This window comes from Globicephala melas, chromosome 7, assembly GCF_963455315.2.
Source record: "Globicephala melas chromosome 7, mGloMel1.2, whole genome shotgun sequence".
Taxonomy (NCBI): domain Eukaryota; kingdom Metazoa; phylum Chordata; class Mammalia; order Artiodactyla; family Delphinidae; genus Globicephala; species Globicephala melas.
Window position 1 is genome coordinate 67272715 of NC_083320.1, and position 16573 is coordinate 67289287.

The following is a 16573-nucleotide window of genomic DNA, read 5'->3' on the forward strand; positions in this document are numbered from 1 at the left end:
GCTTTTGTCAAGTTTTGAGAAGAGTTTAGGTAATGTCTATCATTATCACATTAATATATTCATCTTAAGTGCTTTATTGGTCCATTATAACAGTTACTTTTATAGTAGAAATATGCTTGTTGTATACCAGCATGTAAGCCCCTCTTCACCAGCAGATAACACAGAAATCTTCTTTTGGGTTACAGAAAAAATTAATTGGAGCTAGTGCTGTCCAGTAGTAATACAATGCAAGCCATTTTAAATGTTTAGGTAGTCACATTTGAAAAAGTAAAAATAAACAGATGAGATCATTTTAATATGTTTTATTTAGCCCAGTAAATCCAAAAGACTGTCATTTCAAAATGTAACGAATATAAAAATATTAATGAAATATTTTACATTGTTTTGTTGGTACTAAGTCCTTGAAATCTGGTATGTATTCTGCATTAACAGCATACCTCAATTGGATGCTTAATTTTCATCTAAAATCCTTGATCTGTGTTGAGATTTATAAAGTTTATAGTTAAAAAGTAGATTCACATACTGAAGTTGTTCCAAATGTACTTAAAATGTAATGAATTTAGTGTTTTAAAATTAAAATGAAAAAAATCAGTCCTCAGTCACACTTGCACAAGTGGCTGGTGGCTTCCATATTGGATAGCAAAGATGAATTAAGTCAATTAGAGTAATCCCATCCACTTTGCCTCAGGGGTTGTTTTTAGGCAGAAATCCCCATTAATTGATTAGAAAATCAAGTGTGTGGCATTCCCCTTGCCATGAGACTATTTTTTGGTTGTCCCTCAAAGTTAAACTCAAGATGTGTGTTCTATAGGTGGTCACATGATACTGTCCCTGCTATAGCTACTCATTTCTGCCTGCCATTATAACACAGAAGCAGCCACAGATGATAATTAAATAAATGAGGATAGCTGTGTTCCAATAAAATTTTATTTATGGACATTAAGAAAATTTGAATTTCGTATAATTTTCATGTGCCACAAAGTGTTACTCTTCTTTTGACTTCTTCCAACCATTTAAAGGTGTAAAAACAACTTTTAGCCTGCAAGCCATACAAAAACATGTAGTGAGCCAGTGTTTTCCTGCAGGTCTGATTTATAGACCCCTGCTCTATTGCCTTAGAAATAAAAAAGGAAGCAAATCTCTTGCAATCATGAGAGGACATAGTGTGGATATTAACTGGCATTCTGAAATGGGCCCAGCAAGCTGAGGGACTTACAGACAAATGGACTTAACAGTCTTTATTTGACTGTCTGAAGACCACTTTCCTCCCCCTCTTCTCGGTTACGTTAGTCAAAAAACAGCCTTCCTTGTTTAAGCCAGTTTAATTTGGATTTTCTGTTACTTGAAATATATATAGTCCTACCTTACACAAAACAATGTCCTGTTTTACTCCCTTGTGAAGTTCTGAAACAGGTGCTTATTTTACATTAATATTACTTGCTATACTCAATGATAGGATAGCATACACATAATACGTGTGTTGTGTGCGATGGCAGATAGTATATGAGATGTCATTTACTCCATGGAGAGTGAAGACTAGTGAAATAATGATGAGTTTAGCCATGGAGTGAATCTTCTTAAAACTAATCTTTAAGTTTTTAAAGACATATGTCCAAAGTTAGACTATTATTTATTTAAAAGTAATAAATTCAGATGGGACTTCCCCAGTGGCTCAGTGGTTAAGAATCCGCCTGCCAATGCAGGGGACAGGGGTTCGAGCCCTGATCCGGGAAGATCCCACATGCTGTGGAGCAACTAAGCCCGTGCGCCACAACTACTGAGCCTACGCTGTAGAGCCCGTGTGCCACAACTACTGAAGCCCGCGCACCTAGAGCCTGTGCTCCGTAACAAGAGAAGCCACCGCAATAAGAAGCCCGTGCACCGCAATGAAGAGTAGTCCCCGCTTGCCACAACTAGAGAAAGCCTGCATGCAGCAAGGAAGACGCAACGCAGCCAAAAATTAATTAATTTTTAAAAATTCAGATGGACAGAGACTCAAGAGGATTTAAGTGAGTTGCTTGGATGACATTGCCTTCAGTGGCTGATTTGGGTTTTGAAACATCATCTGCTTGTCTCTGAAGCCTGGACTCTTTTTAATGTGCTATGCCATCACATAAATGAATAAGTTCTGAGATAGCTCTAAGCCTTTTATTTTTAATTTACTAATTTATTACAGTAATACAAAAAAAATGAATAGCTGGATTCAAATTCAAGATAGAGAAGAATAAATTCTACTTCAAACCAAACTGATGAATTTTAAAGAATTGTGCATGGAGCTATTGTTCAGAAGGTCAGAGGAAATTGAAAAATTGTCAAGATACATGTTAAAAATTTATTAGAATAATGATGACTTTCTCCCTTACCAATGCTTATCAAAATTAAAACAGTATATTAATTTCCAGAGTTTTATATCAAATTAAAAATAGGTTGAATGAGTCAAGTGATCTAATCAACATTTGCTTGAATTTCACTCTATAAATTCTTGGTAAAAGCTATCAGCATCTTTTTCTCCTTTAAGACTTATTTAGTAGGACAATTTTGCTGCCTTGTTTTCATTTAAAATAAAATGACTTCTACTCTCACAATATATTTCACATAGTATTAAATATTTTTATGTTTTTATTTGAACACTAGCCATAGAATGAATATTCTAAGTCATATAAACTGTAATAGCAATATATATATCTTTTTATTTGCTCATTTGAAATAAAATTAATATGGGTGTATAATAAAATCTTGAATACACTGAATATTTGAATTTTTACAGAGAGCAGCCCTGACTGACACTAAGATCATATTTCCTTGGTAGCAGAACTAATCACTTACTTAAGTTCTTATAAATATATTTTCTCTCAATACACACGCATTGATTCTTTAACCATAATCCTAGGAAGAGCAACTGCAAATCTGTTTGATTGCTAAGCTCAAGGAATATTTTACATTATGTCAAAATGATTAATCAGTTAAGGTAAATGTCCACTGTGACTAGCAAAGTCTACTCAACAATACAACCATTTCATGTATGCAGACAATTTCAATTTAAAAAGCTATTTCATATTTTATAGCCAATTAACATAGTGAATTTCCCAATTTTTAACTAGCTTCAAATTGCACAGTTCAAGTTATATCCCAATACTGATATTTGTACTACACTAGTCTATAATGTTTTGTAGGAGACTGTGGTCCGGAATTCTAGATATGAATCCAAGCCAGTCAGTTGCTACTTTATGCTATTCAACAACGTAAGGGCATGCTCTACGTGGCCTTCTATTTACAAGTTTTATTTCTCTGCCAAAATGAAGGGAGCAAAATAATCCCATGGATAACTGAGACCATTAAACCATTAAACTAAAATTTGTATCTTGAAGGGAGTCACCCTCATTTATCGTTCATTTGCTTCACGGTTCAATGAATGATCTAAATAATACTGTAAAATTAAATTTTTATTTAGTGCTTATGAAATATTTATTTATTAAAAATGTAGTCATCTGCAATCAAATTTTTTACTTCAGTCTGTATATTTGGAATCTGCTGATAGTTACTGGAAGCTGTTTGGGGATTGGAACACTCAGCACTATTGTATTGTGATCAATAATTAAATTTAGTGCTTACATGCATCTAGTTTATGCAGCAGACTCTGACAATCCCATCTTGCAAAATTAATCCTTTCCAATTTATTTAATAGAGGCCGTGAACAATAAAATAGTTCAGATGAGTACCAATGTAGGATTATTTCTGGTCAATATTACTTTATTATAAATTGGGTCCACATACTCATTAGTAAATTAACTGTCAAATCTGAAAACAGCCTTTTTTTGTTTAAAGGTAATTATTGGTACTGAAGACAAGAAGGCACTTAACCTTGCTGTACAGTTGTCCTTACCACAGTGTTTTTTATTCCAGACTATAACTAACCCATCAAAGCTGCAGAGGGAAAATAATTAGTGATATTAAATGGATGAAATATTAACTATTACAAAGCCATAACTGTTTAGATACAGAGAGTATAACTAGATAATAATAGGCTTTTATAATTACTTGAATTCTGGCTTTATTTTTGAGATATTTTAGTTTTTGCCACCTGAAAAATCTACTGGAAAGAAAAGAAACACTGATGTAGAAAGAATTCTATTTAAGAAATATAGGTTAAAAGTGGCTGATTTTTTTCATTGAAATCATAAAAAATGCTTCTAGTTTTTTGTGAGATTTGACAATTTGTAAGTTCTTTTAAAAAGCTATCTTTAGAAAAATAGTCTCTCTCTCTCATGTGATGTTTTTTCACAGTTTTCTAATTTTTTCACCATGTTAATTAACCAGTTCAGTCACTGCTTGAATCCACTAAATTATTTTAAAGAATTACCCTACACAAATGCATTAAGTGACTTATTTTTCTACTTTGCTTTCTTATTTGTACAGAAATTTAGAAGAGTCTTGAATAGACATTATCCTATTATATCAATGCAGGGAAGTATAATTAATGCAATTGTATTTTAAATGTTAGTCTTCCAAACAGACCTAAAAATGCAAAGTATATTGCACCTACATTATGACTGAATGAATGGATATCATTTTGTATTACACATGTTTCTATATTATTAGATAAGTAAGAGGTATTATTTTTCAATGTTTGTACCACATACAAATTTGATGGAGAAGTGCTGAGTCTTATTGTATTGATCGCTGCTACACCTATCAAAGAATTGAAAGAGAGTGAAGAGAAAGTGGCATATATTCATTCTATTGACGTTGTATGTTATCAGTAATCTCCACCTCAAGAAGTTCCCAAATTGCATTTGTTAACTGTCTCATCTATTTACTAAATTGTTCAGAATTCACAAAGAACACCAATGTGCTATTTGTATCTTGGAAATATACTATACCTACATTTTAATCACTGAGTTTGTATTCAGACCAGAGAGACCATGGACTAAATGTTAAATAATGAAAACTCAGCTTGTTAAATAATACACTATTGACTGAAATAAAATGGCTCTAGTTTTTTCAGCTTACCCATTCATTCTCAGAAATAAGGTGAAAAAATAGATAACCCAAAAAGAAATGTCTTATAGGTACCAAAGTTATTTTCATGACTAAAGGAAGCTTTGACATTCTTTTATTATTTTACTTCTAAATGTAGTGGCTACATAGTTGAGGTCTTTGAGAAATATTATTATTTTATCATGTGGCCTGTGCAGAGCATTGCTATGTGATCAAGGGCTTGGAAACATTTTGTTTAATTTATTCTTGTATAAATTTTAGTTCCCTCCTTTTTCTAAGCCCGGAGTCCCTTGTCCCTATTAAGGAATGGTGGCTGAAAACCTAGAGGTGAACCAGCTGCCCACCACACTTCAAGAAGACTGACTCTTTGTACTATTACATGTTCTTTATCTTCTCTTTGGTTCTGTGTGTTGACTATGAACTAGCTTACACCAAACCTCCCGGTGCCGACTCATTTCTACCATGATTTCTAACACTGTCTCGCTCATTCTTTTGTGAGAATAAGAAAAAAGTAATCTGCTATTAAGACTTAAAATAATTTTTACTATTTATTTGTGATGCTTGCTCAGTCACCATCAGTATCATTAGCATTGTAATATTTATTAAATAGCTCTCTGCTAATGATAATCTTATATAGTTCTCAAAATCAGTGAAACACAGATTCTAACCTCTTCGAATTTACCACTTTAAAGATCAATGTGCATAAGTAAAGACTTATACCATTGCAATTTGTGAGAGTAAGTGTAAAAGGAAAACCTCTAATATAGACTTTGTGCTGTCTTCATGGATTAGTGTTAATGGGCTGCATATTGTGAAATATGAAAGGGGGAGATACAAATGGCCTCCTTTTCCATTTAGCCAGGGAAGGTTTCATTGGACTTGGCTGTGGACAGTCATGTATAAAGCAGTGGCTCTGTCCAGCCTGGAGCTACAGATCCCTCTGGTAATATTGGAGAAGAGGAGGGTGTTTGCCTGCTAAGTAGTGTTGACCCTCTTTTTTCATTGGCCAGGTTTCCACTTGTACCATTCAGGGGTGATGAGAATCAGTTTATGTGTGAGAAAATCTGGAGGTCAAGCATTTTTAGGGGTAGGTCTATTAATATCATAAAACCAAAGCCAGGGCTTCCCTGGTGGCGCAGTGGTTGAGAGTCCGCCTGCCAATGCAGGGGACACGCGTTCGTGCCCCGGTCCGGGAAGATCCCACATGCCGCGGAGCGGCTGGGCCCGTGAGCCATGGCCACTGAGCCTGCGCGTCCGGAGCCTGTGCTCCGCAACGGGAGAGGCCACAACGGTGAGAGGCCCATGTACCGCAAAAAAACCCAAAAAAACCAAAGCCACATTCAGGCAAAGGTATAATGAAGTTTTGTGAAGTTCAGTTATTGTTTATAAAGCCATGCGACTAGACTTTGGATGCTTAGTTAGAAATATCAAATGGCACTTTTGCCATTTGATCATGGCAAATCATGATCATGAGATAGATCATGTCATTCTCTCTGCAGCTCTCCAATGACTTTCCATTTCGTGCAGCCTAAAAGACAAAGTCCATACAAGAAGCAATGTTTCCCATTCTCATGCCCACCATTTTTGTCTCCACTGTTACCTCCTAAATGCACCTCCCCTCACTCACTCTGCTCCAGTTGCACTCACCCCAACTCACTCTCCCAACATCACACCAGGCTTGCTCTTTTTAAAAAATTTGTATTGGATTATAGTTGATTTACAATTTTGTGTTAGTTTCAGGTGTACAGCAAAGTGAATCAGTTATACATATATCCCTCTTTTTTAGATTCTTTCCCCATATAGGTCATTACAGAGTACTGAGTAGAGTTCCCTTTACTATACAGTAGATCCTTATTAGTTATCTATTTTATATATAGTAATGTATATATTTCAATCCCAGTCTCCCAATTTATTCCTGTCCCCCTTCCCCCTGGTAACCATAAGTTTGTTTTCTACATCTATGACTCTACTTCTGTTTTGTAAGTTCATTTGTACCAGTTTTTTAGATTGCACATAAAAGTGATATCATAGGACATTTGTCTTTCTCTGTCTGACTTACTTTACAGTATCTCTAGATCCATCCATGTTGCTGCAAATGGCATTATTTCGTTCTTTTTTTATGGCTGAGTAATATTCCATTGTATGTATGTACCACATCTTCTTTATCCATTCCTCTGTCAACGGACATTTAGGTTGCTTCATGTCCTGCCTATTGTAAAGAGTGCTGCAATGACCATTGGGGTGCATGTATCTTTTCGAATTATGGTTTTCTCTGGGTATATGCCCAAGGGTGGAATTGCTATATCATGTAAATTGGTATAGCCACTATGGAGGACAGTATGGAGGTTCCTTAAAAAACTAAAAATAGAGCTACCATATGATTCAGCAGTCCCAATCCTGAGCATATATCCAGAGAAAACCATAATTCAAAAAGATACATGCACCAAGCTTGCTCTTATCCTAGGGCCCTGTGCAGAGTGGTTGATTCCTTCACCTTCCACAAGTCTTTACCTTGATCAACTTTTTCACTATATTTTTCCCCATAACACCTTTTATATAAAATGTAAGCTATATATATTTTATATACAGTGTAATAGATGTAATTATACATTTATATTAAATATAAGCCCCATGAGATTTGGGATCTCTGCAGTGGTAGACTGGTAAATGTCTAACAATCAGCTCTCTGGGGAGAAAACCCCTGATTTGTAACATAGCCCAGTTACTGTGGTGTAAATATTCCTATCCTGTTTATTTCAAGCTACCAAGGTTTAATGAGCAACTTGAAAAATTGCTCAAGATGTAAAAATAAGCTTTCAGAAATTAGTACAAACTGGCTTCAGCATACTGCTGGATTTTTGTCTCTTCTGCTCTTGGATGTATTCCTAGTACATAGAACAGTGCCTACCAGTTATTAGATATTTGACATGTAGTGAATAATTGAGGAACCTAGGAGTGATCTAAAGGCAATTAGTAGAAAAAATAAACCTTGCCATGATACCTCTTTGCTTAAAATCCTTAGAATATAAGAATATAATATTCTTAGCATATATAGAGAGCCCATCAAGATTTGGGTGCTGCCTACTTCTGCAGCCTTTTCTCTTACCGCCAGTTCCTGAATCACATTTTATGATATTGCTAAAGAAAAATCTATGATCATTTCCTGTCCGTCTCACATGACTTCATTCCTCTGCAACTTTGCATGTGCTTCTCCAAAAGCCTGAAATATCTCCCCCATATCATCTGCCTAGTAGACAGCTAAAATTATTGCAAACGTACATACGTGACCATCGCACTCTCAGTAAAGCTTTCCCAGAATACTCTTCCTACTCTTTTCAAGACATAGACAGAGTCAAACACTTCCTCATCACTATTATATCTGTTCTTTACACATACTCCTTCCCTTAGTTCCCACTCATTTCCTTCCTCAACACTGCACAGATATTTTTCTTTTTTGTATTAGACCCAGTTTTAATTTTCATTTTTGCACCTTAATGTTTAAATTGCAAAAGTAATACATACTCGTTTTTTAAAAGTGCAAAAAAGAAAGACGAATATAAATTAAAAAACAGAAGTTTCCTTTAACTCATATATACATTAGCATATTTGATTAATGACTGTAAAACTATTTAGTGTCTGGATTATATCTCCAATACCCATGAAATCATATTCCACTGTAATTCTAAAGATATGTTTATATCTCTATCACTAGATTGCGAGCATTTTGAGAATACGTTGCAGTCTTCCTCGTTTCCCCAGCCCCTAACATGACACTTGGCACATGGCAAGTCAAAATAAATGCTTGGTAATGAGACCAAAATAGCCATGCTTGTTAAGACCACAACTACAGAGAAGATTCTGACTGCTGATGTGTGGAGGTTATTCTGGAAATATTGTAGAATGACTTTCAGTAGCCAGTCTTCTTTTTTTCCAGACCATAAAAGATTCAGCTATAATAATACTGACTTTTAACTGTCACTAGGCTCTCATTAGAGGAGATCTTGTCCACAAACAGTTTTTAGGTGTTGTTGATGAAGTGAGTTCAGAACCCGGATGTGAAGTCTATAATGCAATGAAGGTATGTGATTCTTACACTTGCTAAAATGTTTATGGAGGGTTGCTGCATAAAGGTACCTCATTATACCAAAACTGTGTATCATAATTACTGGCTGCATAATGCATAAATGAAATATGCATAATCTAAAGATTTAATTCACAGAATTTAATGTCTGTGAAGAAGAAAGAGAAGCTAGACTTGAAGCAGAATAGCTGGACTTGAATCACAGCTATAATCCTTAGTAATCATATGAACTTGGGTCAGTCCTTTGAGCTACAAATTCTTAGCTCTGGAAAGGCAATAATAACATCTGTCTCGAAGTGTTAAAACAAGGATTATTCCTTTAGTTTTTGTTGTTTTTGTTTTACAACAACACTTTCTGCATGCCAGACACTTATATATAGCACTTTCTGCATGCTAGAAATTATATAGCACTTTCTGCATGCCACTTATATATAGCACTTTCTGCATGCTAGACACTTATATGTAGCACTTCCTGCATGACAGACACTTACATATATCACTTTCTACATGCTAGTAATTATATAGCACTTTCTGCATGCCAGACACATACATAGCACTTTCTGCATGCTAGAAATTATATAGTACTTTCTGCATGCCAGACACTTATATATAGCACTTTCTGCATACCAGAAATTATATAGCACTTTCTGCATGCCAGACACTGTCCTAAGCATTTTATAAATATTAACTCATTTAGTCTTCTTGACAACATTTTGAGGTCTGTTCAGTTGCCATCACAGTCACTTTACAGATGAGGAAACCAAAGCATGTTAAATCTTGCCCTTAGCCACACAGAGAATAAATCATGGACCAGCTTTCCAACCCAGGCTGCCTGTTTTCTGAACCACCCTGTGACCATGTTTTGGGAAGTATTTTTTGAAATATAAAGAGTTTTGTAAATAAAAGGCATAAATATTACAAATTAATTTTTCAGTGTCAGTGTTTAGTTTCCTTAAGTTTTTTTCTTCCCCCTGCTAATAAGCTGTAGGGCCAAACCTGAAAATAACCCTAGCTACTGTGATTTAATATCTTGTGACAATATTGTTGTTATTACAAATAATAAAATGTTATGTGAAAAGCAGAATTTATCTTTGCCCAGAAGTAAAGGGCAGAGGGTAAGTAGGGGTCAGTGTGGAGAAAAGTCCAAGCTGATTCATAAACCTTTAATAATATTATGTTCTCAAGCTCTTAGACCCAGCTTGGCTCTGGGAATTATATGATAGTTACTAGAGCTGCTCATTTCCAAATTCCATTTGTATGTAAACTAAAATGGAGCAGACAGGCTGCAAATTTGGCCTGTGTCACACTTATTGTCTCTGCTTCCCTGAGCATCTTATATTTGGGAATTTAAAGGTCTTGGGCAGTTAGTGAAGAATTTTGCTGATATTTAAATCTAGAAATAGTCTTATTTAATGATTTAATATGATCTGATGTGAGGACTTTATTCAATAGATAGCAATCGGGTAAGCCAATAGATATAAATTTCAGGAAATTCTTATAAGAATGTCCAAGTGCATAGTAAGATGATAAAAGTATTTTTTCAATATGTACAAATGCAAGGTAAAACTTTTAGAGTAAGCTAATCCAAACTAGATTTGTAGGATTCTGGACTTATAATGATAATCAAGAGTTACGATTCTGTTAAAAATCAAATTGAGTATATTACTGTGATTTTACTGTCCAATAGGATGTTGACTATTAACATAGAAGCACACTGGAAATTTAAAAAATTAAATTCAATTGTACAAGATTCTGATACTTATCATCTGAGGTACTCCTTGCAATTGTTGTTATTACACCTCAAGAAAGACATAATAGAATCCTAAGAGGCACAAGGAAGAGTAGCAGAAATCATCAGTGGAAGTGAGCCACTGAGCTATGGGTTAGGAAACCACCTAAAGCAGATTAATGCGTATTAAACATTGAAAAGATAAAGGTTACAAAGTGATTGAAAGCTACAAACTCACTTAAGGAAGAGGGAGAGGAAGGAGAGTACACTTTGAAGCTTAAGATAAATTTAGAAAAGGTAAAAACAGTATAACCACATAGGTTGAGAGACAGTTTTAGGAATTTATTGTTCTGATGCTGAAAACTTAAATAAATTCAAAATAGATTTAGAATAATCCTTTAAACTGAACCCTAAATTGGATTGCCATGAGAAATGAAGGTATGGAGAAGAGGTATTTTTAAATTTTGAAAAAAAAATGGTACAAGATACTTGCACATGATGTCTCTCAATTTCTCTGTAAGATAAACAACCATGGGTCTAATTTAATGAGACAGGCTGGAATTCTTTCATTATATCAAGTTGTTAAAATATTTTCATTCCTCTCTTTTGGTTACATATGGTATTTATTGATTGGACCCCAGGACTATTCTGTATCACAATTAGTTTGAACTAGATTTTTATGCTTAGGATAGATTTAGGACATTAAAAAAATTGACAGTTGGTACTATGAGGTAGTCGAAATGTTCTTCATTTCTGAGGTGAGGTAAATTTGATGGTCAGAAGTTAAGATAGAAAGCATTTGATTGAGAAAAATAATTTATTAGGGAGAGGAAGTGAAATAGCTTTGGAGTCATAAAGACATTTTCATTTGTCATGTGCTTTTTAGGTGTTTGAGCTTGGGCAAGTTAATTAACATTCTTGAGCCTCTATTTTCTGATCCATGAAACAAGGTGATTATTAGGATTAAATGAAAGAATCTATATAAAACACTTACCCCAGTGTCTGGTGCAGAGTAAACACTCAATAATTATTGGCTAATAATCATATTAATGACACTAAACATAAAATAACACCATTCTGAATACATGAGTATATTCAGAGATAGGATCTTAGACATTGTCTAAATTAAGCATATTGCTTAATAGTTGAGGAAAATGGAGTCCATAGAAATTGAGAACTTTTTCCTCTTTCATTAGGCTTTATAATTCAATCAGTGCTGGTGGCGAAGTAGGCCATCTGAAGAAGAATTAGGTTTCCTAAATGTTCTCTGAATACAACCTGCAGATGCATTTCAGGGATAGATATACATTTTAGAAATAAAGCAGATTTGATGTACTTCTATTAATTGTGATTTCTTGACCATGTATCATGTTCCAGGTGGATTTTTGCACATGATTTCTTTTAATCTTCACAATGACCTGTGGAGATAGGAACAGTTATTTTTTCCCCCATTTTATAGATGAGGGAACTGAAGTACAGAAAGCTGTAGTGATTTGCTCAGGTCTTACAACTAGTAAGTGGTAGAACAAGATGTTGAATGTAAGTCTGATTGACTCAATAGATCATGCTCTTACCCCATGTTCTACACTATTAGAGAAGGAAAAAGACAATCTTGGAATAATGTCATTTTATCATGGTTATCCATACACCAACACTTAGAGGCAGGTCAAAACAGGTGATATAGACATTTTCTTCGAGACAGGATGCTTGGTTTCCACTTTATTACAGTGCAATGAAAGTATCTTTGTAGAGCCCAGTACATTATTGTCATCTGCCTCTTTCCCTTCTCTACAAAATATGGGTAATATACTTCAGCAAGATGTTTAGCAACTTAACATTATTGATTAGAAATCTTTAGATTAATAACCCAATTTTGCTCACAATAAACACATCTGGACCTGTTTCACTGAACTCCCATGATTCTTAAAAGAAGGGATCTTGTTCATAATAATCTCAATTTCTTTTCTTTTTTAACATCTTTATGGGAGTATAATTGCTTTACAATGGTGTGTTAGTTTCTGCTGTATAAAAGAAGTGAATCAGCTATATGTATACATATATCCCCATATCTCCTCCCTCTTGCGTCTCCCTCCCACCCTCCCTATCCCGCCCATCTAGGTGGTCACAAAGCACCGAGCTGATCTCCCTGAGCGATGCAGCTGCTTCCCACTAGCTATTTTACACTTAGTAGTGTATATATTTCAATGCTACTCTCTCACTTCGTCCCAGCTTATACTTGCCCCTCCCCGTGTCCTCAAGTCCATTCTCTACGTCTGCGTCTTTATTCCTAACCTGCCCCTAGGTTTCTCAGAACCTTTTCTTTTTTTCTTTTTAGATTCCATATATATGTGTTAGCATATGGTATTTGTTATTCTCTTTCTGACTTACTTCACTCTGTATGACAGACTCTAGGTCCAACCACCTCACTACAAATAACTCAATTTCGTTTCCTTTTATGGCTGAGTAGTATTCCATTGTATATATGTAACACCACTTCTTTATCCATTCATCTGTCGATGGACACTTAGGTTGCTTCCATGTCCTGGCTATTGTAAATAGAGCTGCAATGAACATTGTGTTATATGACTCTTTTTGAATTACGGTTTTCTCAGGATATATGCCCAGTAGTGGGATTGCTGGGTCCTATGGCAGTTCTATTTTTAGTTTTATAAGGAACCTCTATACTGTTCTTCATAGTGGCTGTATCAATTTACATTTTACTTTTCTCCACACCCTCTCCAGCATTTATAGTTTGTAGATTTTTTGATGATGGCTATTCTGACTGGTGTGAGGTGATACCTCATTGTAGTTTTGATTTGCATTTCTCTAATAATTAGTGACGTTGAGCATTCTTTTATGTGTTTGTTGGCAATCTGTATATCTTCTTTGGGGAAATACCTACTTAGGTTTTCTGCCCATTTTTGGATTGAGTTGTTTGTTTTTTTGATATTGAGCTGCATGAGCTGCTTGTAAATTTTGGAGATTAATCCTTTGTCAGTTGCTTCATTTGCAAATATTTTCTCCCATTCTGAGGGCTGTCTTTTTGTCTTGTTTATGTTTTCTTTTGCTGTGCAAAACATTTTAAGTTTCATTAGGTCCCATTGGTTTATTTTTGTTTTTTATTTCCACATATGTGCATGGGTTTATCTCTGGGCTTTCTATCCTGTTCCATTGATCTATGTTTTTGTGCCAGTACCATACTATCTTGATTACAGTAGCTTTGTGTAATAGTGTGAAGTCCGGGAGCCTGATTCCTCCACCTCTGTTTTTCTTTCTCAAGATCGCTTTGGCTATTCGGGGTCTTTTGTGTTTCCATACAAATTGTGAAATTTTTTGTTCTAGTTCTGTGAAAAATGCCAGTGGTAGTTTGATAGGGATTGCACTGAATATGTAGATTGCTTTGGGTAGTATAGTCATTTTCACAATGTTGATTCTTCCAATCCAAGAACATGGTATACCTCTCCATCTGTTTGTATCATATTCAGTTTCTTTCATCAGTGTCTTATAGTTTTCTATATACAGGTCTTTTGTCTCCTTAGCTAGGTTTATTCCTAGGTTTTTATTCTTTTCGTTGTGGTGGTAAATGGGAGTGTTTCCTTAATTTCTCTTTCATATTTTTCATCATTAGTATATAGGAATGCAAGAGATTTCTGTGCATTAATTTTGTATCCTGCTACTTTAGCAAATTCATTGATTAGCTCTAGTAATTTTCTGATGGCATCTTGAGGATTATCTGTGTATAGTATCGTGTCATCTGCAAACAGTGACAGCTTTACTTCTTCTTTTCCGATTTGGATTCCTTTTATTTCTTTTTCTTCTCTGATTGCTGTGGCTGAAACTTCCAAAACAATGTTGAATAATAGTGGTGAGAGTGGGCAACCGTGTCTTTTTCCTGATCGTAGTGGAAATGGTTTCAGTTTTTCACCATTGAGGATGATGTTGGCTGTGGGTTTGTCATATATGGCCTTTATTATGTTGAGGTAAGTTCCCTCTATGCCTGCTTTCTGCAGGGTTTTTATCATAAATGGGTGTTGAATTTTGTCGAAACTTTTTCTGCATCTATTGAGATGATCATATGGTTTTTATTCTTCAGTTTGTTAATATGGTGTATCACATTGATTGATTTGCATATACTGAAGAATCCTTGCATTCCTGGGGTAAATCCCACTTGATCATGGTATATAATCCTTTTAATGTGCTGTTGGATTCTGTTTGCTAGTATTTTGTTGAGGATTTTTGCCTCTATGTTCATCAGTGATATTGGCCTGTAGTTTTCTTTCTTTGTAACATCTTTTGTTTTGTTTTGGTATCAGGGTGGTGGTGGCTTCGTAGAATGAGTTTGGGAGTGTTCCTCCCTCTGCTATATTTTGGAAGAGTTTGAGAAGGATAGGTGTTAGCTCTTCTCTAAATGTTAGATAGAATTTGCCTGTGAAACCATCTGGTCCTAGGATTTTGTTTGTTGGAAGATTTTTCTTTGCTCTTCTAAGAAATTGTCCATTTCTTTCGGGTTGTCCATTTTATTGGCATATAGTTGCTTGTAGTAATCTCTCATGATCCTTTCTAATTCTGCAGTGTCAGTTGTTACTTCTCCTTTTTCATTTCTAATTCTATTGATTTGAATCTTCTCCCTTTTTTCTTGATGAGTCTGATTAATGGTTTATCAATTTTGTTTACCTTCTCAAAGAACCAGCTTTTAGTTTTATTGATCTTTGCTATTGTTTCCTTCATTTCTTTTTTCATTTATTTCTAATCTGATCTTTATATTTCTTTCCTTCTGCTAACTTTGGGGGTTTGTTGTTCTTCTTTCTCTAATTGCTTTAGGTGTAAGGTTAGGTTGTTTATCTGAGATGTTTCTTGAGGTAGGATTGTATTGCTATAAACTTCCCTCTTAGAACTGCTTTTGCTTCATCCCATAGGTTTTGGGTTGTCGTGTTTTCATTGTCATTTGTTTCTAGGTCTTTTTTGATTTCCTCATTGATTTCTTCAGTGATCTCTTGGTTATTAAGAGAGTTTAGCCTCCATGTGTTTGTATTATTTACAGATTTTTCCTGTAATTGATATCTAGTCTCATAGCGTTGTGGTCATAAAAGATACTTGATACGATTTCAGTTTTCTTAAATTTACCAAGGCTTTATTTGTGACCCAAGATATGATCTGTCCAGGAGAATATTCCATGAGCACTTGAGAAGAAAGTGTATTCTGTTGTTTTTGGATGGAATGTCCTATAAATATCAGTTAAGTCCATCTCGTTCAGTGTATCATCTAAAGCTTGTGTTTCCTTATTTATTTTCATTTTGGATGATCTGTCCATTGGTGAAAGTAGGGTGTTAATGTCTCCTACTATGATTGTGTTACTGTCGATTTCCTCTTTTATGGCTGTTAGCGTTTGCCTTATGTATTGAGGTGCTCCTATGTGCGTGCGTAAATATTTAAAATTGTTATATCTTCTTCTTGGATTGATCCCTTAATCATTATGTTGTGTCCTTCCTTGTCTCTTGGGATAGTCTTTATCTTAAAATCTCTTTTGTCTGATATGAGAATTGCTACTCCAGCTTTCTTTTGATTTCCATTTGCATGGAATATCTTTTTCCAACCCCTCACTTTCAGTCTGTATGTGTCCCTAGGTCTGAAGTGGGTCTCTTGTAGACAGCATATATACGGGTCTTGTTTTTGTATCCGTTCAGCCAGTGTATGTTTTTTGGTTGGACCATTTAATCTATTTACATTTAAGGTAATTATCGATATGTATGTTCCTGTTACCATTT